General features: G+C 38.7%; 1 protein-coding gene across 1 annotated transcript in view; it reads left to right on the top strand.

Annotated features, from left to right (window-relative positions):
* Positions 1-26,637, top strand: part of LOC128699654 (homeobox protein GBX-2) — a 62,510-nt gene that overhangs the window by 8,663 nt on the left and 27,210 nt on the right. The gene's annotated exons all lie outside the window — the stretch shown is intronic.

Below are 26,637 nucleotides of genomic sequence, written 5' to 3'. Positions count from 1 at the left end.
GTCACTTAGCTAAGGTGTGCTGCTGGGAAGAATCGGCGTCCTCTAATTTTTCATCATACAGCCATACTGTAGCTGTTTCATTCAATATTAGTCCATTTACCATATTGGAGGACGCTAAATAAACTTCCAGTCGTTGATTCTAGCCGTTACAAACCCATTTTCGGCCGCGATGACGTCGGATTACATTTCATAAAATGTCACAACCAGTGTTCGCAGATTCTTCCATTGTGGCGTTTCCCTCGTATCACTCCTCGGCCGCTGCACACCCTTCACACAAAATTTCTCGCTATTCAGTGCTATTTTGACACATCATTATATCTGTTTACATTTATATACTCCACATTTAGGAAAATTATAAAAAAATCCACATATATCATCTCTCCAATACTTCCCCTCCTTATCTATCTCTCCAATACTTCCCCCTCCTTATCATCTCTCCAATACTTCCCCCTCCTTATCTATCATTTCTGCAGGACTTCCCCCTCCTTATATATCATCTCTCCAATACTTCCCCCTCCTTATCCATCATTTCTCCAATACTTCCCCCCTCCTTATATATCATCTCTCCAATACTTCCCCCTCATATATCATCTCTCCAATACTTTTCCTCCTTATATATCTCTCTCCAATACTTCCCCTCCTTATAAATAATCTCTCCAATACTTCCCCCTCCTTATATATCATCTCTCCAACACTTTCCCCTCCTTATATATCATCTCTCCAATACTTTCCCCCTCCTTATATATCATCTCTCCATTACTTCCCCCTCCTTATATATCATCTCTCCAATGCTTCCCCCTCCTTATATATCATCTATCCAATACTTCCCCCTCCTTATCTAACATACTTCAATGCTTCCCCTTCTTATCTAGTATCTCGTCAATATTTTCCCTTCCTTATCTACCATTTCTTCAGTATTTCCCTCTCCATATTTAGCATTTCGCCACATTCTTTCTTAACTAATAAATTTATGTATTTCTTTAGCTTTTTTAATATTGTCTTCCTTATTCTGAGCAAAGTTTTCTAAGGACTCGCCCATTCTTTCAGCTACTCTTCCTTTGTGCACCATAATTATCTACTTTACCCTCTTCCTTTTAAATGTGCTGTGCTTTCTTTATATACTTTTTGTATTAAAATTTTCTTATCAGCTTTTTTTTTTTTTGCTTCCCAGCAATAACACATCATCATCCCACCAACCATTTCTCTTTGTTTCTGCGACCACTGTCATGTAACCAACCTCCTAGCTGGACTACCTGGAAAGTGTTCCGGAGGTCAACGCCCCTCACGTTCCGGTCAGAGACTAGGCCTCCCGGCGGATGGCCTGATGAAGCAGGTCGTCCAACGTGTGTACCAGAGCCCAGTTGATTATGAAATGGCTTTAGGAACGTATCCATTTACCCTCTTGAAGACTTCAAGGGGTCTTTTGGTAATTTTCTTTATGAATAGATGTTGAAAAGTCTTGGTCCATTTACACTTAATAAACTCCCACTCCAGTAACCACAAACCGCTGATACACACTCTTAACACCGTTCTTAAATCCATACCGCATTTTGACCTTTTCACTCTCACCCTGTCCACCCTTTCTTCCAACAGTTCTTCATAACTGTTACTAACCATCTTTTTCTTTAATTGATTCAGTTTCACTTCTCTCTTACCAACCACTTTCTTCTTGTACGCCACTTTCCTCTTACTTTATTGAGTAATATGTAATGATCAGACATATCAGCCTCTCTTCTAAAGACATGTCCATTCAAAAATCTACTCCTGAACCTTTTGGCTATAATCGACAAAACTGAGTGTAGAGTATTGAGAACATTGTCATTACTTACGTCAACACAAGAATCTTTAAGAGGCTGAGATAGATCTCAACAGCAATATGCACGCTATCCCTTCCCTCTGTAAAACACAGAATGCTTTCGTTGCTACTTCCGACTATTCTCGTTGCGCGCTTCAAGCAGACTGCTTTCGTTTGTGTACCTCAGCTGACTACGTACTTCAAGGAGATTGCTCTCGTTGCGTACTTCGGACCTCGTATAATTCTTTATCCTATTCTAGGAACATGCATTGCTTATAATCAATCATTTTTCTAAGGACAGTTCAATTAGATGTTCCCATATTTATTTACTACTGACACTAAACTTTCCTTCTGTACCTTGCTTCACAGTGTTCCCCAGGTTAGCCTGAAGCTCTCACATATAAATTAATCTCACATAAATTACTCTGAATCCAACACGTTTTTTGGTAGAATTTTTAATAGAATTACCAAAGCCGAGGTCGGTATTCTCACTAATTTTTTTCTAAATTTTTCGAAGTTTCAGACCTCATCATCAGTGTTTTAGAAGGTTAAGAACACACCAACTAGAATAGCTTGATATCCACAAAAAAAAAAAAATTCACGTTCTGTTTAGAACAAATGTCATGGGTAAACTACATAAATCTAGCCTAACACTTCTACTATAATAGCTAACCCATTATTTGAGATAAATCAAACTCGTATAAAATAAAACTAGTAAGTGTATATAGATGGGGTTGAGTTGTTCAACTGACGCCTCAATCTCGCGTAATAATTTGTTGTGCATGAGGCCTGGTCACAGACCGGGCCGCGGGGGGAGTTGACCCCCGGAACTCTCCAGGTATACTCCAGGTATGTAAGGATTGTGAAAACACTTCATGTTGAGAAGGCCAGTTAAATGGCAATAATGGTGGTCTATTCCTGAATGATTGCAACTTAGTGAAGGGGATATCATTAAGGAAAGACTTGCTCATGTGCTCACATCTGTGTTTTAAATTTTCTTGAGTTACTTCCCGTTAGTAAAGGAACAATAGCAAATTTTTTGACGATACTTGGAGTATACCTGGAGGATGTTTCGGGGGTCAACGCCCCTGCGGCCCGGTCCATGGCAAGGCCTCGCGGTGGATCATCGCCTGATCAACCAGGCTGTTACTGCTGTCCGCACGTAACCGACATACGAACCAAAGGCCGGCTGGTTAGGTACTGACTTTAGGTGCCTGTATAGCTCCCTCTTGAAGACAGTCAGGGGTCTATTGGTAATCTCACTTGTGTATACTGCCATTACCGATAGTCATATTTAGGCCGATACTGATACTCAATTTTATGCCATTACCAATACTCATTTTTTGGCCTATGTCGATACCAATATTTAATTTTGGGCACACAGCTCCCCAAGTATTTACCAATATTATTATTGAGGTCGTAAACTTGACAATCCCACAGACGCTGTATCACCCCCTACGACTTTAGCCCTTTCCTATAAAAGTAATCTTAAAAGCAGCTGTCAGGGAACTACGTTAACTGATACAGAGTGCCTGAAGCAAATTATTGATAAATTTCACTCTAACAACACTGAAATCTCTAAAGAAACTTCATAAAACGAACATAAGTGAATATTTTAAGTTAACATTGTATCTGTTTTAGGGATTAAAGTATACTTGATATTAATGTATAGATATATTGTAGTCTTTATGCAATGAGGAGTACCTCAGGGTATCCCTATCCCCTAAGGTATTCCTGACAATGGCCCTCGTGCAGTTAATAGGCTTCAAATCTAACAAACTAGTAGCTTTATTAGTAGTAAACACTTACCGTATTTCGCGGCTTATTAGACGCATTTTTTCCATAAAATGTTTCCAAAAATCACCCTGCGGCCTATGAACTGAAGGTCAGTGACGGGATCTGTAAGTTTGGGATGTGGGGTGGGCTGTAGTTCTCCCAGTAACATCTGATGCCGAGCCATTGAAACTAAAACAAGTCCAGTGTTTCAAAATTACAGTAAATTAATAACGTTTTGGGACAAGCTATTTATGAAATACGGATTCTGTACTGGGATATTGACAGAAAACGAAATTCCACCTTAAGTAACACTTTCCTTTCTTATTAAACCTCCGAAGTCACAAAGCAGCGTGATAGGCACTTTAAAATAATACTACCGTATACTACGCTATCGTTAGCACATGCTGGGTATTTTCACTTTATTACTAGATACCGGTGATCATAATTTACCGTATGTTATGGTACTTAGAGTGTCAAATATTGCAAAGCAAATACGGTGGCCCAACAACAGCTAAAGCAGCCATTTTTGTTTATACCGATAGTCACTGACAAAGACGCATCAGTATGCACTCTGGGAGCCTCACTATAGTTGCGCACACAGCAGCAACTCAGCCACCAGCGATTGTTTCACCAGTTTAAATTGAGAGATCATCAGGGTATTCAGGCGAGTACTAGGCCTATCGTATGTTTTGACCTACCCATAAACAAAAGTAACCTCATTTCTGCATGTAAAATTGCCATAGGTTTCAGTGGAGTAAATATTACTTGGTGTTAGGCACTCTTAACTTTTTTCTGATTATTACCTTGTAAATTGGGATGCGTCTAATGCAACGGAGCGTCTTATAAGCCGCGAAATACGGTAATTCGTAAAGAAATACGTTGTGTGAATTAATTTAAATTAATATAGGATAATTTAATATATATATATATATATATATATATATATATATATATATATATATATATATATAGATATATATATATATATATATATATATATATATGTGTGTGTGTGTGTGTGTGTGTCGTGCCGAATATGTAAAACTGGTCAATTAGCAAGAACTCATTTAAAATTAAGTCCTTTTTGAAATTTTCTCTTATACGTTTAAAGATATATTTTTTTCATTAATGTTAATGTAAACATTTTTAATTTTGCACCAAAAGTATCTTAGAAAACTTACCTAACCTTATTTTAAGAAGAGCAATTTATTTTAGCCTAACCCAACTAAATATATTTTAAATACGTTTACAATAATTTAATACTAAACAAACACAATGAAATATATTTTTTTTCGTTAGGTTTAGAATGATTTTGGTGAAATTATTGCATACACAAATTTTCACTTGTCCTATATGGCAAGATGAGCGTTTCTATTTAAGCCAAGATCGCAAGTTCTGCCTATTCGGCACGACATATATATATATATATATATATATATATATATATATATATATATATATATATATATATATATATATATATATATATATATATATATATAATGTCTTGCCGAATATGTAAAACTGGTCAATTAGCAAGAACTCATTTAAAATTAAGTCCCTTCTGAAATTTTCTCTTATACGTTTAAAGATATATTTTTTTTCATTAATGATAATGTAAAAATTTTTAATTTTGCAACAAAAGAATCTTAGAAAACTTACCTAACCTTACTATAACAAGCTCAATTTATTTTAACCTAACCCAACTAAATATATTTTAGATTTGTTTACAATAAGTTAATACTAAAACGCAGAGAAATATATTTTTTTTGTTAGGTTCAGAATGATTTTGGCGGAATTATTGCATACACAAATTTTCGCTTGTCCTATACGACAAGATGAGCGTTGCTATTTAAGCCAAGATGGCAAGTTCTGCCAATTCGGCACAACATATATATATATATATATATATATATATATATATATATATATATATATATATATATATATATATATATATATAATATATGAAAAATGTGCGCCTTTTTCATTTTTCAATTAAGAATTTTATTAACATTAAATGCTATTCGAGGGGGGGGGGTACCTTCATGCTGGCGAAAAGCTCTTGATCCAGAGTTTTGGAGTTGCCTGATTACCTCCGTTCTCCAGGTACCATTTAACCCATACGGGTTTATTTCTTCCCCATGAATGTAAAAATAGCCCTAATTATTTGAGATATTTTATATAGAGAGAAGCATTATCGTATCCAGTACAATGTAGCCTCTCATAGTTACATTGAAAAAATATATAAAATCAGCTCTCATAAAGATCTATAAATTTATATATATATATATTTTTTTTTTGTAAAGGTTGCATGGATTTTTTTTTGTGTGTGAAAATTAAAAATTAGTAAGAAAAAGTGTTCACAATTTTTTTTTGTTTTGAAATGAAAGAGAGGTAAAAAAAAATACTCATAATTACTGAATGCTTTTGTAACTGCGATTGAAAAAAGTACACCCGAAATTAAATAGCTAATGGAACGGCTTTCATAGTACGTGCTGTTCAATTTTCGAAACACCTTTTCTGATGCATATACGATATATTTTACTAATTATAGGAGCATTGTTATAGAGATGACTATAAAAAATAAGTGTTACAACGAATAACAAAGTTGGGAAACAGCAGTATATGTACGTACGGAGTACAATACATAAATATATATGACGTTTGGTTAGGTTAGGTAAGGTTAGTCAAGAAGCAGTGGACAAGTGTTACCTGACGCGGGTCTTAGTTGGATGATCCGCCATTGGAACTTTTGGTCATCTGACCGAGGCCTTCCGCTGGCTTACTGATCCACCTCGTTAAAAATTATGGCCCTAGTTATAACCATCTGTTTATTTTATATATATGACGTCGAAGGCGAGAAGGCGTCAGCACAGATTATTTCAGAATACTGCACCCCCAAGGGATGTTCCCTGTTGCTGGTTAGACTTGATCCACGGAAGTGGATCTATCCTCCCCTTCAAACGAACTTGGTTGCCTCCCACTTCCTATGTTTAGCATTTCTTCCTCGTTACAATAATATTAAATCAAGCTTAGTAAGTTGTCAAGAGGACAAGGCAGCAAATCTACTACTGATTTAGTATAAGGCGTAAAACAACATAAGATTTTAGTATTAACAAGGTTTAGCCGATGGGGAGCTTCGTCAAGCTAACTTCATAAAGCTTGAGCGAAACGTTATAATGTAGGCTGAAGTTTTTTATTCTCTCTTCGAATTAGTCACAGTTGTGATGTCTTCGACAGTTGGTTAATGAGGTTGAAAACCTCATTAATGAGGGTCTTAAGGTTGCATGTCACCTATTAATCATTAGTCAGGAACACTTTAATCATTAAATTAAGGATTAAAGCAAACTCTCGGTATGTTTACACTGAGAAACATATACCTCGCGGTATATATATCCTATATCTGAGGCGACACCGCCAATATCTTACCAAAAAACTTTGATAAATAAAAGAATAAAGAGTAGAAAACTATAATTAAACAATTAACATATAGAATAAATCAATATATTTAGGAAGAACAAAAAGGCCGAAACATCATGAGTTTCTAAAATATACTGGTTATTTGTGTAATAGGTTTAATGACTGGAGAAGTCCCTGGTTGGCGAAACGTATTTTCTGTAAATGTGTTAGTGTTTGCATACACGTCTTCCTAACATGCCAGTGATACCAGTTTTTTTACGTAAAGAGCATCAACGTTGATGCCTCCAGACATATCCAAACCCCAAGTGATTAATTCAGAGTGAGCGGCCACTCTATGTTTTACATCAATTTGATGTTGCCGCAGATACGGTTAGTTTGTACTTTACTAGATGTTCATGTTCATTGTATATTAGTTTAAAAATTTATGTTTTCGTGTTGATATGGAAGCAGCTTAACTGTTTATATAATTGTGCTTAGTAACCAATATGCGGGCAGCGCTTTTTTGTTAATATTCTACTACTACTACTACTAATAATAATAATAGTAATGATAAAGAATAATAATCATAATGATTAATAATAATTTATGTAATCGACTGATTTTTTTTTTTGAGGAATAAAATCTTTTATTAAAGCCAAAATAAAGTAAAATATTTTATTCTCAAAATACAGCTCGTACTGAGCAGTTTTTATTATGAACTATTTTTAATTCGTGTGAAACGCTAAATCAATATGAGCCATTTTGCAAAAGGAGTGCTGGAGGCTCGATCCTCGGTCGGGTTAGCGCTAGACAGAAGTGTTTCTGTTCAGTATACACTTATTTCTTATTATTCTGAAGAGCTCCTGATGAACATCTGTTTTGTTTGTAAACTGAATGTTTCTGCTGCCATGGTGCTTCTCTCAGTTTAATGTTGCTGCTGCCATGGTGCTCCTCTCAGTTTAATGTTGCTGCTGCCATGGTGCTTCTCTCATTTGAATGTTGCTGCTGCCATGGTGCTTCTCTCATTTGAATGTTGCTGCTGCCATGGTGCTTCTCTCATTTGAATGTTGCTGCTGCCATGGTGCTTCTCTCAGTTGAATGTTGCTGCTGCCATGGTGCTTCTCTCATTTGAATGTTGCTGTTGCCATGGTGCTTCTCTCAGTTTAATGTTGCTGCTGCCATGGTGCTTCTCTCATTTGAATGTTGCTGCTGCCATGGTGCTTCTTTCAGTTGTATGTTGCTGCTGCCATGGTGTTTCTCTCAGTTGAATGTTGCTGCTGCCATGGTGCTTCTCTCGGTTGAATGTTGCTGCTGCCATGGTGCTTCTCTCAGTTGAATGTTGCTGCTGCCATGGTGTTTCTCTCAGTTGAATGTTGCTGCTATATATAGTTGGGCCAGCGTGTCTGCTGCAGTGTTTTCATTCTTATGAGTCGCGTGTCGTCGCGCGTCAGGTGTTGCTTTGTTGTGGGATGTGATGGTGAAGTGTGGTCTAGACCCTTTATATGCCTTCCTTTGATACATTACTTTTATTGTTCCTTGATAATGTGAGTAGTCACGAAATAGCTTGGAATTTCACTATTCTTTCACAATGGTTGTTCTGCATATATATATATATATATATATATATATATATATATATATATATATATATATATATATATATATATATATATATATATATAGTGTATGTGTAGTTTTCATTTGATCATATGTAAAGGTCCCGTTCGATCGGCTTCAAACCATCAACGCTGGTATGAGTGGAAACTCGTGTTGAACTGTGTACGTACCATTACGAAATTTTGCTTCCAGGTCTCAGCTATTCTTGTATATTTTTTTTTTTATAATTTATAATAGGTGTGACGAGTCCGGTTTCTTAAAATAACGAATGTAAATATTTATATGACTGTAGATAATTTAAAATAGATTATAGATGAGAAAAGAAAAATGAGAAATGTTGAAAACTCGCGTTGTTTACGGCCGGCGGTTTTAATTGTTATGAGTGTAGTAACTCTTAAAATTCATATTTTCTTACGGCTTTATTATACAGCCAGATTTATACTAAGGTACAGGGTTAATAACAAAAAAAGGCACAATACCGTGACTGGAACGATACACAAATAACCCGCACATAGAAGAGAGGAGCTTACGACGACGTTTCGGTCCGACTAGGACCATTTACAAAGTCACACTAACGAGAAGTAGAGCAGGACGGCTATATATAGGCAGGAAGTGGTAGTGGTGGTGGTAGTAGTAGTAGCAGTAGCAGTAGTAGTAGTAGTAGTAGTAGTAGTAGTAGTAGTAGCGAAGGTGGAAGGTAGTAGTAGTGGGGAAGTAAGAAGGAGGAGCCAGTCAAATACAAAGAAAGGGGAGCACTGCAAGGGAGGTAGGTGCCCACAGAGGGAGAGCGAGAACACAGGGGTAGGGGGGAAGAATAATAAAATATATGATGAAGGAACAGAAACACAAGGCAGAGGAAAGAAAGACAACCCAGAAGAGAAAGAGGAAAGGGGAAGAGGGAGAAGAAGAAAAAGGAGGAATCAGGTTAAGTCACGGGTGTTCTGAATTTTGGAGCATTTTACAATGTAGTGGGAGAGGAAGGCATCTACAGAGACTGTTGCAACCCCTGAATGGGTTGCAATATATATAATGTATATTATGATTATGAATATAATGTATATATATAATTATCACCTTTTCATATAATTTTATATTGCTTATATTTGCGATAATAGCTAAATCGTAAATATATTGCTTTATATTATTATTATTTGACTTAGCTAAATTTTGTGAGGTAGGATGTAACATATTATGTGCTCAGTTCAAGTCTTGATTGTCTAACTACTGTAATTATCGCTTGTGGCTCATTAGACTGCCGGCTTCTCGTTGTTGCTGGGGGGGGTGTCCTCACCTCGCCTGAAGTATTCAGTCTGGTCTAGACTCTCTTGGTGGTTGGACAGATTGTCTGTCTCATTATTCTTGTTAGTTCTGTAGAACTCTGTTCACAGAACATTGTATAGACTTAGTGATTTTCGACGTTGTACTGAGGTTATGTGTCTCATAGACACTCTGAACATCTCAGGTCCTGAGCTGTAGCTTCTCACCTAATTTGTACTGGTATCTGTGTATTATCACAGTCGGGGATTTTCTTATGCTGAACTTAGATTCAGTAGTATGGGAGTTTTGTGACTTTTGTGGAGGATCTGCAGATGGTCCCTACTTAGTGTCGTTATATTATCTCCTTGTTCCTGATTCTGTGTCGCAGTTGCTTGTTATATTGCTATTGGGCTTAGCATTCTTTTTATTGTTCAAGCAGACTGTTCTGATTGCCAGTTGGTCAAGAAGTTAGTTTATTTGAGGACTTTGTCAGTCACTTGTTTAAGTCTAGTCGAATCTTGAGACATAGCGAACTACGTAGAGCACTTACACACATACACACAAACTTACTTGTACATATTTGTAATATCTTATTAAATGTTAATGTACCAGACAGTACTTAAGAATTATAAATGTGATACGTGCTTTCAGCACAATAATATTGTACTCAAGAGAAGTGATATTATTTTGATTACTGTGATTAATTTAATTTAATTTAATTTGATAATATACCTCTAGACTTAATAAATTTATTAAATTTTAATTTCTCTAGTTAGTAGCCTACCAGTTGTAATCCTGAAGCACTATTGAATCTTACTGAATTCTAATGGATAATTGAACAAGGATACTGACTACTTGTTACGAAAACCCAGTAACAGGCTGGATGCTAGAAGGGCAGTCCTTTCTAGTATTCACTGGAGATCTCTAAGCTTTTAGAATCGCGTTTTTTGTAACAGAGACGAAGCCAGGACTAAGATTCATACAAGGAAAGTTGTGTGTTAGGGAGAATTCAACCAGACGGCGACTGTTAAAGTTGGAAGTAGGGAAGACAGTTTTAGCAGAAGACCAGTCAATAGGATGGCTGTGATCTCTGGCGTGAAAGAAAAGAGCATTGTTATTGTCGGCAAGCCTAACGTCGTCATAAGCTCCTCTCTTTTATGTGCACGTTATTTGTGTAAGGTAGTGTTTTTTGTCTTCCTCCAAAGATTTTGTTTATAACTTGAAAATGCTTCTTCATCCGATCGGCTTGAGATTTTCAACGCTGGTGAGCTATAAGTTAGTTAAAGTTTATGGAACGATTGGGATGGGTATGTAAATATTTTTTTGTTAATTTTATAAAGCCATTTCTTATTATGGTTTTTATACAATAACCGCAGAAAGCTTCGCCTGATAGGCTGAACCATTCATCACCGGTGTATCCTGCTAGAAGAAAGTTGAGATTGTTATTGATATGTAGGTGCCAGTTATATTTCTAAAAGGGTATGGTGTTATTTTCTGTGAAAAACTTGGAATATGCCTCTTCTGAACGAACCGATTCATTCTTTAATTTCTGATACGTCTACAAAAATTGCTTCCTTTTGGGTTTAAATTGTGGAGGTGTAAATTTGCCATTTTACTGACATAGTTAATAACTTGGCATTGTTAGATTCTGTGTGATAACTGGAGAATGCATCTTCTGGTGGGTTTATATTTTTAACATTGGCGTGTTTTCCCAAAGGAAGCTTTGCTTTGATTTTGGGTTATGTTCGTATTAATGTTCTAACAGTTTTTACAAATTGGTTTCCGTCCAATAACTGGAGAATGTCTCTTCTGATTGGCTTAAAACCTTAAATGCCTGGTATATTGCTTAGAGAAAATTGTCGATTGATATGGTGTATGTTGGCACTAATTTGTGAAATTTATTGAAGAAACTGAGATAATTGAAATACTGGTTTGTATGCGAGAATTTGTGAATGCCTCATCTGATAGGATTCAGGCCTTCAACATTGACTGAGTATGCAACTCTGAGCGACTTCAAATTTGAAGCGCTGGTGCATTTTGGGATATGGGTCTTTGTGGGATAACTTGAGAACGCCTCTTCTGGTTGCCTTTTAACTTTCAAAGCGGGTATATCTTAGTGGAAAATTCGAATTGGTTTTGGTCTGTGTAAGTCCCTTTTAGCCCTTTTTATTGGAGAAATTGGGATATTAGTTTACATGGGGTAACCTGTAAATGCATTTTCTCATTGGATTCAAAATTTAAGTGCTGACAACTGCATTATAAATTGATGCCACACACTGAACTATTCTTTTTGCGTGCATTGAAGTAAAGGCTGGGTTTTGGAATGTGTAGTACTTTTCATGGTTGATTGAGGTAGTGGGGAGTTGTGTTTATGCGATACCAGGATGATCTTCCAGGCTCGCACAGCGACCGATGCGCATCGAGTGTTAGCAACATTTTGTTAAAAATCACTGAATAACTAAACTGTTCAGATATATTTTAAATCATATTATTCAACTCACCCAAAGTAGAGCGACCCAAAGAAGGAATCACACTCACCATCACTCAATCCCTAGCCTTTTTTGCATGAATACACGAACGTAACAATTCGGATGATTCGCTAATTCAGGAAAATTGTATCTTCCTAACAACGGAAGAAATGACCCTAGACCTTGACTTTATTAGTGTCTATTCGATGAATATTAGTGCGTTAACTTTATCTAAACTTAGAATTATTGGAGTTGCAGATATTAATTTTTAAGCTTTTTTTTAATGTGTTTATCTATTTACATCCTTTAAGCTAAGCAATACATCTACACAAGTACAATGGTTTTTTGTCAAGAACTTGATGCTCTTGGAATATGTGGTCTGACATCCGTCAGATCACGTTTGTTAAGTTATATCTGCAACTGGATAAAGTTTCAGCTAACCCATACAATCACAGTAAAGAATCCTTTAATCCCTAAAATAGGGATTACAGAAATCTCAGTGCAAATACACAGTAACAATTCAATTTTTTTTTTTTGGATATTCATTCTAGGGAAATTTAGAATGCCAGGTCACCTCTCTAGTCACTAAGAAATGACAATCTAACCAGATACAAGGTGAATTTTGAAAGACTTCAGAGGTCCCCACCTGCAACCCAACTTCATTGTTTCAGAACGCATCTCTCGCTCTTGCAGTCCTTACCAGTTTAGTTACATCTTGTAAGTGGAAAGTCGTCGTAAATGCTAGCACCAATTAATTTTTTGTTTTGGGGGGAGTCGAACTTGGGTAAGCTTACGTTATATTTGAAACTATATTGAAACTTTTATTGCCTGATGGAGAGAGAGTAGTGGCTTGGCATACTGACTGGCCCCAGTTCGAATCTTCGAAAAATCTTTGACGTCTTGATATATATACTTTTTACATTTACAGAAGTGATTCCATGCAAAATAGTAACTTGAGTTTTAGTAAACAATTACAGACTAATTTGTAATAATTATATATTTTATGTTAAACTTCGTATACCGCACCTTTAGAGGTAAACATTTTGGGATAATTTTACTTATCTGTGTCTACACTATATTAATATTCAAAAATTCTTTCATAGAATTTCCCATGAATAGACTAATCAGATAACTACAAAATATAAGCGAAATAGTCAATCTATTACAGTGAGAAATTTGAAACTTGAAACTAAATATATAAACAGAAGTAAAATATAATGGAAAAGTATTTTCTGTTGTATATCACGAAGAGTCAAACTCAAGGGGGATAAATACTTCCCTGAGGTGTCACAGAGATTGGTACTTACCGCAATAAAGTTTATAAAATGGTAAAAAAATGTATACAAGCAGGTGAAGAATGTAGACTATGATTACCCATTTAAGCGACTTACTAAGAAAGGAAACCAGGACTTAATGTAGACAGAAGACTGCCACCAGAGTCATATCAACACATGCTACCTTAGCAGCCTTTAATTTTCACATATAATGAACTAAAAAAATTGCCAAAAATGTTGTTTAACATTTTTGGCAATTTGGCAAATTGTAGTTTACGTATTTGAAAAGCGTGTTGCTAAAAGAAGTCGAGTCGGCATAAGATCTTAGGAGTTACAGCATGTAAGTTTAGAAAGTTTAAGAAAGAAAGATCCTCGCTAGTTTATTGGAGGAAAGATGAGACATAATCACATTCAAGATTTGTATGATAAGAGTCCAAGAGGCTAGGAACCGGTTCTACCAGTCCACGTCGCCTTGAAGACGAGTGAGTGCTTAAGCACGCAAGCATTAACGCACGCACGCACGCTCGCGCACACACACACACACACACACACACACACACACACACACACACACACACACACACACACACACACACACACACACACACACTGTGATCTATACTGCACACCTCAAGACAGCGGCACCACACACCTGGAGACTGTGGCACCACACACCTATCACTGTTGCCAACCTGCTCACATACCTGGAGTCTACCTGGAGGTTATTCCGGGGATCAACGCCCCCGCGGCCCGGCCCACGACCAGGCCTCCAGTGGCACTGCACATCTGACACTATTACCAACCTTACCTGGAGACTGGGGCACTACACACCTGAGAGACACCATTACCAGCCTCACACACCTGGAGACAATGTCACCACACATCTGCCATCATTACCACCCCTAAACATCTGGAGTTTACCTGGAGAGGGTTTCGGGGTTCAACGCTCCCGCGACCCGGTCTGAGACCAGGCCTTGTGGTGGATCAGGGTCTGATCAACCAGGCTATTACTACTGGCCTCACGTAAACCTACGTACGAACCACAGCCTGGCTGATCAGGTACTGACTTTAGGTGCCTGTCCCGTGCCTTCTTGGGAATCCCCCTTATGTATGCTAGGAGGCAGTTGAACAGCCGTGGGGCCCTGACACTTGTGTTGTCTCTTAATGTACTCGTGGCGCCCCTGTTTTTCATTGGGGGATTGTTGCATCTCCTGCCGAGTCTTATGTTTTCGTAGGGAGTGATTGTCGTGTGTAGGTTTGGTACTAATCTCTCTTAGGATTTTTCAAGTGTATATTCTCATGCATCTTTCTTGCATTCCAGGGAATACAGATCAAGGGACTTAATCGCTCTCAGTAATTTAGGTGCTTTATCGTACTTAGGTGTGCCATGAAAGCTCTCTATAAATTCTCCAGGTCAGCAATTTCGCCTGCCTTGAAGGGGGCAGTTAGTGTACAGCAGTTTTGAAGGCTCTCATTATCCGTCCTATCATTTTTCTAGTAGATGAGGTAGATACATTGTTGTGGTCTTTGAAGGTGAGATCCTCTAACATTATCACTCCCAGGTCCTTCACATTAGTCCTGAAGACAGTGTCACCACACACCTGACACTGGTGCCAGTGTACCACACAAAGCTCACTACTTTACCTTTCACACAATGGGTTATTCCACCTTTCTTGTATATGCTCGTAACTCGAGCTTACACACATGTGACAACTTCTGTACAGAAATATCATCGCGTATTCAGAATTTATTAAACATTTGCTCACAACATTTTGTATATATATTTCGCGTTACATGCATTTGATTCTCTGAAGTAGTGCAATGTAAACATGATCGATTTATCATCACAATATAAATATATATATATATACTGAACATTACTAGCTGAATGGAGGTCTGACAAGAAGTAGACGTCATATGCACTGATTTATTCTCAAAAATCAGTGACTGCCTTCTGATTTATTTTTTACTGTATCTTGTTGACGAGTTTTTGAGAAAATATGACGTCAGTTTCCGTGTGTACCCGAGAGTGAGTGACTGACTCAAAAGAAACCTCGAGGTAAACCTTTCCTCAAGGGGGGCTTCCTTGATACCGGTGAGGGAATCTTTAAACCCCTTCTAGGGGGTTCCTTGATGCCCGTGAGGGGATCTTTACGCCACCTCTAGAGGGGTTCCTTGATGCCCACGAGGGGATCTTTATGCCGCCTCTAGAGGGGTTCCTTGATGCCCGTGAGGGGATCTTTATGCCACCTTTAGAGGGGTTCTTTGATGCCTGCGAGGGGATCTTTATGCCACCTCTAGAGGGGTTCCTTGATGCCCGCGAGGGGATCTTTATGCCACCTCTAGAGAGGTTCCTTGATGCCCGCGAGGGGATCTTTGTCACCTCTAGAGGGGTTCCTTGATGCCCGTAAGGGGATCTTTAAACTTACTCTAGCGCGGTTCGTTGATGCCTCTGAAGGGCTCTATAAACCACCTCTAGGGGAGTTCTTGATGCCCATGAGGGAATCTTTATACCACCTCTAAAGGGAGTTCTTTGATGCCTGTGAGGGAATCTTGATTAGACTTGTCCTTCCCTTCCTTGGATCAAACCTGATTACCTCCAGTTCCCCAGGCGCTGTTTACTCGTACAGGTTTAGCTCTTCCCCTAATATTAATACTTTAATAATATTCTCAATGAGGAAGTGGAAAAGAATTCTTCCTCTGTAAGTCTTGCGGCTCATAAGAGGCGACTAAAATGCTGGGAGCAAGGGGTTAGTAACCCCTTCTGTATAAATTAGTAAATTTAAAAAAACTTTCGTTTTTCTATTTAGGTCGCCCTGCCTCGATGGGATACGGCCGACGTGTTAAAAAAGTTATTGTTGCTGTTTGTTATTATTATTTGTTATTATTATTATTGTTATTGTTATTATTATTATTTATTATTATTATTATTATTATTATTATTGTTGTCCCCTTAAGGGAGGTTCCTTGACGCTGGTGAGGGGCTCTTGATCTAGGGAATTTGATTTGTGCTCCAGTTCCCTGAATTGAGCTGAATACCTTCCACCTCCCCCCCACCATCCCAACAGGCGCTGTATAATCCATACGAGTTTAGCCCTCCCCCATGATAATAAAAATAATAATGTTAAATGATGACCCGTCAGTGGTTAAAAATGCCTGCGATGAGGTGACAGACTGTTTACAGTATGACATGGGAGGAGCATGTTATACACCAAGCTGGCTACAACAGACATGGGAGGAGCATCTTATAGACCAAGCTGGCTACAACAGACATGGGAGGAGCGTCTTACAGACCAAGCTGGCTACAACAGACATGGGAGGAGTATCTTATACACCAAGCTGGCTACAACAGACATGGGAGGAGTATCTTATACACCAAGCTGGCTACAACAGACATGGGAGGAATATCTTATACACCAAGCTGGCTACAACAGACATGGGAGGAGCATCGTATACACCAAGCTGGCTACAACAGACATGGGAGGAGCATCGTATACACCAAACTGGCTACAACAGACATGGGAGGAGCATCGTATACACCAAGCTGGCTACAACAGACATGGGAGGAGCATCGTATACACCAAGCTGGCTACAACACCTCACAACAACTTCAGCTTTATGATGGGTACACAGTACACTTCGTAGTACAATTTACATTGTATCGTGGTGTACATGGTAGAATTATTACACTTATTACACACTTTATTTTAATAGAACAATGATTACGTGGTATGATTGCGCTGATTACATGGTTTGAGGCTTACATAGTATGATTTATTAATATGATGATTACGTATAATGATTACATATTATATCGATTAATAATTCCAGCACTTAGTGTACAAATAACCTGCACTTAAAAGAGGTATTGTGACTCTTCCTTCTTTGAGAATTTAATGTGATACTTTCAAAGCATTTTTACACACACACACACACACACACACACACACATATATATATATATATATATATATATATATATATATATATATATATATATATATATATATATATATATATATATATATATATATATATATATATATATGTCGTGCCGAATATGTAAAACTGGTCAATTAGCAAGAACTCATTTAAAATTAACTCCTATCTAAAATTTTCTCTTATACGTTTAAAGATATATTTTTTTCATTAATGTTAATGTAATTTTTTTTAATTTTGCACCAAAAGTATCTTAGAAAACTTAACTAACCTTATTATAACAAGAACAATTTATTTTAGCCTAACCCAACTAAATATATTTTAAATTTGTTTACAGTAATTTAATACTAATCAAACACAGAGAAATATATTTTTTTCTTTAGGTTCAGAATGATTTTGACGAAATTATTGCATACACAAATTTTCGCTTGTCCTATATGGCAAGATGAGTGTTGCTATTTAAGCCAAGATCGCAAGTTCTGCCTATTCGGCACGACATATATATATATATATATATATATATATATATATATATATATATATATATATATATATATATATATATATATATATATATATATATATATATATATATATATATATATATATATATATATATATATATATATATATATATTTATATATATATATATATATATATATATATATATATATATATATATATATATATATATATATATATATATATATGTCGTACCGAATAGGTAAAACTGGTCAATTAGCAAGAACTCATTTAAAATTAAGTCCTTTCTAAAATTTTCTCTTATATATTTAAAGATATATTTTTTCATTTATGCTAATATAAAAATTTAATGATTTTGTACCAAAGGAACCTTAGGAAATTTACCTAACCTTATTATAACAAGGGCAATTTAATTTAAACTAATCCAACTAAATATATTTTATGTAAGTTTATAATATTATAATAAACAAACACAATGAAATATATTTTTTCGTTAATTCAGAATGATTTTTGCGAAATTATTGCATACACAAATTTTCGCTTGCCCTGTTCGGCAAGAAGAGCGTTGCTTTTTAAGCAATTAGCGTTTGTCTGTCTGTATATATCCGTTGGGGTCGTGTATAGCATCTGGGAGTAGGGAAGCTTTAAGAGCTGACTGATACAAGAAGGAGGGGAAGAGGAAGGTAGCGCCAATTCCTTGACTTAAGAGCCCTTCCCAGCGTCAAGCCACTCTATGAAGGGACAGAATATAAATAAGGACCATAATTTCTTATTGAAGAAATGAGACGAACAATGAGAATTGCAACGCGAACGAATCAAGAAATAATTTAAAAACAAGCTTTGTAATCATATTAAGACTGAAAAGAGGAATGAAGTAATATAAATAACTGAAGCTCATTAAATAACTGAAGTTGATTTGTTAATAACAGGTAGAATTGATAAGAAGGCAACACTCTGATCTACGATGTTTGCAGAGTTGCAGGACTGAGGTTGAGGCTGTAATTGAAACAGCAACCACAAAATGAAACTTCAATTGCAACTGATGTAATTGTTGAGCTAATATAATTTTAGGGGGAGGAATGAGCTATATTTAGTGGGGAGTGTAAGTTACACTCAGTGTGAGGGTTGAGAGTTACATTTAGTGTTGGGGTGTGAATTATATTCAGTGTGCGGGTGTGAGTTAGATTCAGTGTGGGGGTGTGAGTTATTCAGTGTGGGAGGTGTGAGTTACATACAGTGTGGGAGGTGTGAGTTATTCAGTGTGGGAGTTGTGAGTTATTCAGTGTGGGAAGTGTGAATTACATACAATGTGGGAGGTGTGAGTTGTTCAATGTGTGAGGTGTGAGTTACATACAATGTGGGAGGTGTGAGTTACATACAGTGTGGGAGGTGTGAGTTACATACAGTGTGGGATGTGAGTTATTCAGTGTGGGGGGTGTGAGTTACTTAGTGTGGGGGTGTGAGTTATTCAGTGTGAGGGTGTGAATTACATACAGTGTGTGGAGGTGTGAGTTGCATACAATGTGGGGGTGTGAGTTACATGCAGTATGATGGGCGTGAGTTACATACAGTGTGTAGGGATGTGAGTTACAGTGTGTGGGGATGTGAACTGCATACAGTGTGAGGGTGAGTTACAGTGTGGGAGTGTGAGTTACATACAGTGTGTGGAGGTGTGAGTTGCATACAATATGGGGGGTGTGAGTTACATGCAGTGTGGGGGGTGTGAGTTACATACAGTGTGTGGGGATGCGAGTTACAGTGTGAGTTACATACAGTGTGGGGGCGTAAGTTACATATAGTGTGAGGGTGTGAGTTACATACAGTGTGGGGGTGTGAGTTACATATAGCGTAAGGGTGTGAGTTACATACAGTGTGGGGGTGTAAGCTACATATAATGTGTGGGGATGTGAGTTACATATAGTGTGAAGGGTGTGAGTTACAGTGTGATGTGAGTTACATACAGTGTGAAGGGTATGAGCTACATACAGTGTGAGGGGTATGAGTTACATACAGTGTGGGGGTGTAAGTTACTTATAATATGTGGGGATTTGAGTAACAGTGTGAACGGTGTGGGTTACATACAGTGTGTGAGTTACATACAGTGTGGGGGTGTGAGTTACATATAGTGTAAGGGTGTGAGTTACATATAATATGTGGGGATGTGAGTTACATACAGTGTGAACGGTGTGAGTTACAGTGTGAGGGGTATGAGTTACATACAGTGTGAGGGGTATGAGTTACATACAGTGTGAAGGGGTATGAGTTACATACAGTGTGAGGGGTATGAGTTACATACAGTGTGAGGGGTATGAGTTACATACAGTGTGAAGGGGTATGAGTTACATACATTGTGAGGGGTATGAGTTACATACAGTGTGAAGGGGTATGAGTTACATACATTGTGAGGGGTATGAGTTACATACATTGTGAGGGGTATGAGTTACATACAGTGTGAAGGGGTATGAGTTACATACATTGTGAGGGGTATGAGTTACATACAGTGTGAGGAGTGTGAGTTACATGGCTGGGGAATAAGTTGGCTATGGTTTCCATACCGAATATTGATTATTTGGTACGAGTGCAATCTTTCTTGAAGAATAACCCACAATACCGTGGCTGGAACAATTCACTACTAACCCACAATACCGTGGCTGGAACAATTCACTACTAACCCACAATACCGTGGCTGGAACAATTCACTACTAACCCACAATACCGTGGCTGGAACAATTCACTACTAACCCACAATACCGTGGCTGGAACAATTCACTACTAACCCACAATACCGTGGCTGGAACAATTCACTACTAACCCACAATACCGTGGCTTGAACAATTCACTACTAACCCACAATACCGTGGCTGGAACAATTCACTACTAACCCACAATACCGTGGCTGGAACAATTCACTACTAACCCACAATACCGTGGCTGGAACAATTCACTACTAACCCACAATACCGTGGCTGGAACAATTCACTACTAACCCACAATACCGTGGCTGGAACAATTCACTACTAACCCACAATACCGTGGCTGGAACAATTCACTACTAACCCACAATACCGTGGCTGGAACAATTCACTACTAACCCACAATACCGTGGCTGGAACAATTCACTACTAACCCACAATACCGTGGCTGGAACAATTCACTACTAACCCACAATACCGTGGCTGGAACAATTCACTACTAACCCACAATACCGTGGCTGGAACAATTCACTACTAACCCACAATACCGTGGGTGGAACAGTTCACTACTAACCCACAATACCGTGTCTTGAACAATTCACTACTAACCCACAATACCGTGGCTGGAACAATTCACTACTAACCCACAATACCGTGGCTGGAACAATTCACTACTAACCCACAATACCGTGGCTGGAACAATTCACTACTAACCCACAATACCGTGGCTGGAACAATTCACTACTAACCCACAATACCGTGGCTGGAACAATTCACTACTAACCCACAATACCGTGGCTTGAACAATTCACTACTAACCCACAATACCGTGGCTGGAACAATTCACTACTAACCCACAATACCGTGGCTGGAACAATTCACTACTAACCCACAATACCGTGGCTGGAACAATTCACTACTAACCCACAATACCGTGGCTGGAACAATTCACTACTAACCCACAATACCGTGGCTGGAACAATTCACTACTAACCCACAATACCGTGGCTTGAACAATTCACTACTAACCCACAATACCGTGGCTGGAACAATTCACTACTAACCCACAATACCGTGGCTGGAACAATTCACTACTAACCCACAATACTGTGGCTGGAACAATTAACTACTAACCCACAATACCGTGGCTTGAACAATTCACTACTAACCCACAATACCGTGGCTGGAACAATTCACTACTAACCCACAATACCGTGGCTGGAACAATTCACTACTAACCCACAATACCGTGGCTTGAACAATTCACTACTAACCCACAATACCGTGGCTGGAACAATTCACTACTAACCCACAATACTGTGGCTGGAACAATTTACTAACCCACAAAACCGTGGCTTGAACACTTCACTCCTAACCCACAATACCGTGGCTTGAACAATTCACTACTAACCCACAATACCGTGGCTCGAACAATTCACTACTAACCCACAATACCGTGGCTTGAACAATTCACTACTAACCCATAATACCGTGGCTGGAACAATTCACTACTAACCCATAATACCGTGGCTGGAACAATTCACTACTAACCCACAATACCGTGGCTTGAACAATTCACAACTAACCCAAGATTTGTAAACTTGGCACCTGCGGCTTCTCTGAATTATAAGTTAGTTATAAACAAACATTATTAGCTAGTTTATATATATATATATATATATATATATATATATATATATATATATATATATATATATATATATATACACTTGCTAACTTTACAGGGAATGAGTTACCTCTCTACCTCAGTTTATTTCAATACCAAGGGATGAAGTGTGTTACCACCCCTCAGGATGCCGCCCACAATATTCGATTTAGAGCCAGGAATATATGCACTGCTAGGTAAATCGATGAAACGGGTGTAAGACAACAGGTGTGAGAAGTGCAAGACAACAGATGTGAGACAACAGGTTTGTAAGACAACAGGTGTGAGACAACAGGTGTAAGACAACAGGTGTGAGACAGGTGTAAAACAACAGGTGTAAGACAGGTGTGAGACAACAGGTGTAAGACAACAGGTGTATGACAACAGTTATGAGACAACAGGTGTAAGACAACAGTTGTGAGACAACAGGTGTAAAAAACAGGTGTAAGACAACAGGTTTGTAAGACAACAGGTGTGCGACAACAGGTGTAAGACGACAGGTGTAAAACAACAGGTGTAAGACAGGTGTGAGACAACAGGTGTAAGACAACAGGAGTGAGACAACAGGTGTAAGACAACAGTTATGAGACAACAGGTGTAAGACAACAGTTGTGAGACAACAGGTGTAAAAACAGGTGTAAGACAACAGGTGTGAGACAACAGGTGTAAGACAACAGGTGTGAGACAGGTGTAAAACAACAGGTGTGAGACAACAGGTGTAAGACAACAGGAGTGAGACAACAGGTGTAAGACAACAGTTATGAGACAACAGGTGTAAGACAACAGGTGTAAAACAACAGGTGTAAGACAACAGGTGTGAGACAACAGGTGTAAGACAACAGGAGTGAGACAACAGGTGTAAGACAACAGTTATGAGACAACAGGTGTAAGACAACAGTTGTAAAACAACAGGTGTAAGACAACAGGTGAGACAACAGGTGTAAGACAACAGGTGTGAGACAACAGGTGTAAGACAACAGGTGTAAGACAACAGGTGTAAGACAACAGGAGTGAGACAACAGGTGTAAGACAGGTATAAGCAACAGGTGTAAGACAAGTGTAAGACAGCAGATATAAGCAACAGGTGTAGGACAACAGGAATTAGATAACAGGTTTAAGACAACTAGTGTAAGGCAACAGGTGTAAGACAACAGTTGTGAGACAACAGGTGTGAGACAGGTGTAAAACAACATGTGTAAGACAACAGGTGTGAGATAACGGGTATAAGCAACAGGTGTGAGACAACAGGAATAAGACAACAGGTGTAAGGCAACAGGTGTGAAGCAACAGGTGTGAGATAACAGGTGTGAGACAATAGGTGTGGTACATCAGGAGTAAGACAACAGGTGTAAAACAACAGGTGTGAGACATCAGGTGTAAAACAACAGGTATGTGACAACAGATGTGAGACAATAAGTGTGAGACAACAGGTGTAAAACGAAAGGTGTGAGACAACAGATGTGAAAGAATGTGAGGCAACAGGTGTAAAACAAGTACTCACCTAGTTGAGGTTGCAGGGGTCGAGTCCAAGCTCCTGGCCCCGCCTCTTCACTGGTCGCTATTAGGTCACTCGCTGAACCGTGAGCTTTATCATACCTCTGCTTAAAGCTATGTATGAATCCTGCCTCCACTACATCGCTTCCCAAACTATTCCACTTCCTGACTACTCTGTGGCTGAAGAAATACTTCCTAACATCCCTGTGATTGATCTGTGTCTTCAACTTCCAACTGTGTCCCCTTGTTGCTGTGTCCCATCTCTGGAACATCCTGTCTTTGTCCACCTTGTCAAGTCCTCTCAGTAAGTGTGAGACAACAGGTGTAAAACAATATGTGTGAGACAACAGGTGTGAGAACAGGTGTAAAACAACAGGTGAGACGACAGCAGTAAGGCTACAGGTTTGAGACAATTAGTGTAAGACAACAAGTATAAGCAACATGTGTGAGACAGCTGGTATAAGCAACAGGTGTGAGACAACAGGTGTAAGACAACAGGTGTGAGACAACTGGTGTAAGGCAACGCGTGTAAGACAGCAGGTGTGAGACAACTGGTGTAAGGCAACACGTGTAAGACAATGGTGTGAGACAACTAGTTTACGGCAACAGGTGCAAAGACATCTTATTAATCAATATATTCAATTAAGAAAAGCCAAAAGAGAATATGAGATTAACTACGGCGAGAGAATCAAAGACCAATCCAAAGGTTTTCTTTCCAGTATATAGGAATAAGATAGGGAAAAGATAGGCCTAATTAAAGTAAGTCACGTCAGCCTACTCTTAGTGACAAAGATAAATGTGCACCATTTTCATCCTTCATTTCCTCTTTTTTTTCAAAAGATATAAACAGAATCAGAGATATATATAATTACGTATAGATTAGCATCAATTCGTAAGTGCGATAAAATGGCACATTCACTTCGGTGGTATAACTACACACATAACTGTGAATTAGTGATTTTTTTTTTCGTCAATAACCAGGAAGTCTCCTGACAAGGTTTTAATCAAATGATGACTCATTAATTGGTTAAATATCCATCGGCCTACAGGAGTTTTCTTCCCATTCAAAAAATGAATCATTACAAGATAAAAAAGGATTACATATCAGATTGGAGCAGTGAGTACATTTTCATATTCGGGAGTGGACGTGTGGGTAGATAAGTCTGAAAGACAAGAAAGAGGTTTGTCTATGAAGGCAAAGACAAGACAAGAGAGTTTAGGTAAGACCACAATGGAGTGAGTGGGGAAGACGGGACAGACGAAGAATAGCGTTGGAGAGCAGTGTCCGCTTCGTAGAGAATGAGCCAGGGCTTAACCCAGCAGCTAGGCGCTCGTGGGGCAGATTTGAGAAACGGGAATATCAGGATCTGTTACATCGAACATGTGGTAGTTGAAGTTTTGAATCTTGAGTAGCTGGCAGCAGGCTAAGTCGCAGGAGAGGGCAGGCAGATAGGAACATCAGAGGGCAACACACAGGTGGGAGTTATAGGAGTAATTGAGGAAGAAGGTTTGCAGTGGAGCCATTTTCAAACTTTTTGAAGCTGCTCCTAGAGAGGTGGTATAGTTTAGCTTTGTTACTCAAGCTGAAACGTAGAGGCTTGATGAACTCAAAAACTTGGGTGAGTGTGAAGTGAAGAGGTGAGTCACAGACGTACTTGACTGTTCCTGCACCGAAGCCTTTGTAGAGCTCAGTGCGGGTCATGATGTCAATATTTGAAAAAGTGTAGAAGGTAAGGTTTTCCCATGAGGGTGTACTGGAGTCATCGCTATCTTCCTCTTCTGGAGTAGATTCATTTGGCGAGTTTACAATGGTGCCAGCGGGTGACTGAAGGTCGACAGGAGCAGTGGAGAGGTGCAATGGTGGTGTAACAGCAGGTTGGGCGACGTGGGATACGGTGATTGAGGCAGCATGGTCGGCGGTGGAAGTGGTTCTAGTAGTTTCAGGAGCAGTTGCTTAGGCAGGAGACAGGTCTACAGGTGCAGTAAAGTTTACGACGTTGGGAAGGATCTTAAGGATGTCGGTCGAAGGTGTGGAGTCCGGGAAATTGAAGGCAGGCATGTTGTTCAGACGCAATAGTTCGTTAATAGTGGTGTTGAAAGTGCTGAGGGAGCACCGTCGGGGAGTGGAGAGAGGGAGTTGCTGGGGTAAGGTGTCTGTAGAGTGGCGTGTAGAATCTTGGTGGTGTCGGCTTGTAGTTCGGTTATGCTGCCTATGTCGGTGAGTTGGAAGTGTTCTTCTTCAGCTCTTCTTTAGTTTTCTTCAGTATGATTTCTTTCCTGAGTGGTCACTTAGCTACAAGGGTATGATGGTTACCCTTTCAGTTAAGACATGTTGGAGCCGTAGTGATGGTGCAGGATCTGAATTCGTGTCCATCATTCCCACATTTTGAACAAAACTTCTTATCCTTGATGGGGCAATCCTTGGTGGTGTGATTATAGGAGTAGCAGTGGGAAATGTGTGTGAAACGTTCTGGTTCTATGAGACTTTGGTGAATGTGGTAATATGAGATGGCCAAACCGTCAGAGAGAGCTTGGGTAGCCATAGAAACGTCTGAGAATGTAATCTTTAGCATAGATGAGGCGTTAGGGATCTTGGAGATGCTAGCTACCGAGGCCCAGGTGTTTTGTTCCTCGATGGTTGTCTTCAGTGCTTCAGTTGAGAGAGCGACGATCTTGTCCAGCCTTTTCACAAAGACCGAACGTCTCGACTTCAAGAATGGAGACGGGGATATGGTGAATTGTCGTGTTTGTAGGGTCTTGATTGAAGAGTCG

The sequence above is a fragment of the Cherax quadricarinatus genome, chromosome 67, assembly GCF_038502225.1.
Source record: "Cherax quadricarinatus isolate ZL_2023a chromosome 67, ASM3850222v1, whole genome shotgun sequence".
Lineage (NCBI taxonomy): Eukaryota > Metazoa > Arthropoda > Malacostraca > Decapoda > Parastacidae > Cherax > Cherax quadricarinatus.
This window is presented reverse-complemented; position numbering and strand designations above follow the sequence as displayed.